Source organism: Pseudorca crassidens, chromosome 14, assembly GCF_039906515.1.
Source record: "Pseudorca crassidens isolate mPseCra1 chromosome 14, mPseCra1.hap1, whole genome shotgun sequence".
NCBI classification, from domain to species: Eukaryota; Metazoa; Chordata; class Mammalia; order Artiodactyla; family Delphinidae; genus Pseudorca; species Pseudorca crassidens.
In genome coordinates, this window is record NC_090309.1 from 54,346,645 (window position 1) to 54,350,074 (window position 3,430).

Here is a 3,430-nt window from a genome sequence, read left to right on the forward strand (position 1 = left end):
TAGAGGGTCAACTTCATGGGTGTATGGTGAGTGCAGTCACACAGAGCTCCATGTCAGAAGAGCCTGGCACTTGGGGTCTAATGCTTTATAGCCACTGTCTGGAAATTCTTAATTTTATATTTGCATGTGTCCTTTATAAGTGAAGTCCAGTGGGACTTTGGAGCATGTGTCAGGGACTTGGACCTTGGCTCACACGTAGTACTGATTCCCGAAGCCTACCCATCTCCCTGGGTTGGGTTCTTGACCACCCACTTCCAGCACCCTGGTGCTCTAAGACCCTGCCTTCCCTTCCCTCAACTAGTGCTCATTGCTGCCCTCTGCCCAGTGTGCATGCAGGGAGGGTCTGTATGCTCCGTAGAATCTTAGGGCTGGGCATAATGGTGGCCATCTCTGCTCAGCTTGGCAGCTCCATGGCACATTCAGCAGGTGACTTGGTGAGCTTGGGTCTCTCACCCACCAGATACTGGGCACATCTCAGTGTGGAGGTTTAAAGACCCTGGGGTTCACCTGTCTCCTGTGGATTGGATCAGCCAGGCTGTTGGAATGGGAGATGCCTGGCTTGGCTTTCCTGACCCCAGCCTCGGTACAATGCATAGATCTGGGGGCTGGTGGGAAGGAGGGCCCAGCAGTTGTCAAGGTTGCTGGGCTTGAGTCTCGGGGAGGGATCTTCAGGAGCTTATAAGGGTCTGCACTTGCCCTGTGAAGTATCCTGTGCCTGATGGAGTTCTCCATTAGACAACTCGGTGTCTGGGGGCGACTTGGACTCATCTCTTGTGACCAGCTGGGTGCATCTTCTGGGAGAAGCCAAGAAATACAGTCACTGTGGTGATTCTCTATCTGGGCATTGCACAGTATAAAGATAAATGATAAAAGTCATGCTAAGGATTTTATATTGTAATTTTTATTTACTTAGACATTAAATAGCAAATAAACACCACGACAAGCCAAAAGAGAGACTGCAGAAGAAAAGAAAAAGCTTTATAAGTATTTTAGTACCTTTAACTGTACTTTTTGAACAAAGGATTCCACAGTTTCATTTTACACTGGGCCCCATAAATTATGTAGCTGGTTCTGCATGTGTATGGTGATTTAAAGTCTAATTTATGCCTGAGTGTGATTTATGTATTAAAGTAGAAGTTTTTTGAAGAAAAGAACCCCCAGGCAACTCTGCCAAGGGCAAAGGTTGGCTTGTGTGGTCAGGAATTTATAAGGAACAGAAATCCCATGAAGCTCAAACACAGAGTAGGAGGCAGGTTATTAGTAAACAGGGGTGTCTCAAGGGAGCTCGGGACAGGAATCTGTCAATGGTCTCAGGGGAGGGCTGGAACTGGGCATCAGAAAGCTTTCTGAAGTCCTCTAGATGGCTAGTTCATTTTCTTTTTTAAGCAGTGACTTTTTCTACTGTCCATTTTATTTTTTTATTATAATTATTTTTTAAACGTAAGGACTGATACTCTATTTTTTTATCTTTTTTTTTTTTTTGGCTGCATTGGGTCTTTGTTGCTGCGTGTGGGCTTTCTCTAGTTGCAGCGAGCGGGGGCTACTCTTCTTTGCGGTGTGCAGGCTTCTCACTGCAGTGGCTTCTCTTAGTGTGGAGCACGGGTTCTAGGTCACGGGCTTCAGAAGTTGCAGCACATGGGCTTCAGTAGTTGTGGCACGTGGGCTCAGGAGTTGTGGCACATGGGCTTAGTTGCTCCGCAGCATGTGGGATCTTCACAGACCAGGGATTGAACCCGTGTCCCCTGCATTGGCAGGTGGATTCTTGCACCACCAGTGAAGTCCTCTACTGTCCATTTTAAATGGTGGAGTTTGCATGGTCCCCAGAGTTTACATGTAGTAGTTCCAGAAACCAATTTGCTTTTCTTGGAGTTATTTCCTCTTTTCTTAGAAGGAATCCATTTGGCTCAATTCAGATTAGATGTCCACCTACAGTCCAGTTGGTGTCTGGGGCAGTTCTAAGAGAAAAGGGGGTCTTTGTCAGCTGGACAGACTCCTTAAAGGGTGTCTTCTTTGTGGGCCCTTTTGAGTTGTGAATTGACTCATTCATTGAAAATTTTCTGAATGCCAGCAATGAGCTAGGTGCTGTGCTAGCTCCTGGGCTGCAAAGAATACCATCTGGTCCTGTCCTCTAATTATAGACACATACACAGATGATAACATGGTGATGATACAACGTGGAAGTGCTGTATTCAGCGTACTGTGGAAATACAGTAGCAGGTAGAGAGAGAGGTTCACAGAACGCTCCGAGATGTTGGCAGTTGAGCTGGGGAAAGAACTTCAGGCAGAGGTGGGGGATGGGGTGGGGAGAGCATATACAAAGGCCCTGAGGTGTGAAAAAGCAAGTTGTGTTTGAGGACCTGTGTGTGGTTCAGTGTGATGGAGTGTGAGGGGTGAAGGGAAGTGACACGGATGAGGCTGGAAAGATGGACACAGCCTGATTATGTGTGCTTCCTGCCCTGCTCAGGAATTAGATGAAATCTGGTGTGTGTGTGGGGGGGGGGTGTGTGTGTAGGTGATGCAGGCTCATTGAAGGACTTTATTTATTTTTAAGTTTTTTGGCCGCACCTCACAGCATGCGGGATCTTAGTTCCCCAGCCAGGGATCGAACCCACACCCCCTGCATTGGAAGCACGGAGTCTTAACCTCTGGACCGCCGGGGAAGTCCCTGACAACTGGACTTTTAAAAGATTATTCTAGTGCCACTGTATGTGGAGGACACATTGGAGGGAGGGAGAGACTGCAGGCAGGAGCCCGGTTGGGGAACTGTTTATCAGCCCAGGTGGGAGATGACAGTCTCCCCAGCTTTTTGGTGAGGTAGGTCAAATTCTTTGATACACAGGCCAGAGGAGATCAGAATCAGTGACCTGTGTCCTATCCGCTGCCACCTCCCTGCCTTCCACCTCAGTAAAACCTTTCACTTGTCCAGGGCTTGAGGCTTTCCATCACAGTTTCACACCATCTTACAAACCCCCCTGGACTCCCCCTCAGAGCCCCCCGCCTTTCTCTCCCAGCCATCATTCCAGGCCCAGCAAAGCATTCCCTTCCCACTTGCCTGAGCCCCCAGACACCTCCCATTCTGGGAACTTGAACCCCACTTCAAGCTGTATAACCCAGGAGTGTCTAGCCCCCTGGTCCACCCCAGGTCCGGCCCTCTGAGCTGGCCTCAGTCCATTATTGGGGCCCCCGACAATAATTCATGTCCCCCAAATTGACATTAATTCATCTCCCTTGCAAAATAGTTTTAATGAAAGGTTTTATGGGAAGTTGAGGAGAGCTTCACATAGTTCACGTGGGACAAAATTTCCCCCAGTCGCACTTCAACACCTCTCTGTTTTCCCAAACTTGTCTCTCTCCCAGAGCTGCCGGATACGATTTCTCCCCAGCCCCCTCCTCCTCAGCCTCTCAACCCCGTGGGTTCCAGCCTCCACCC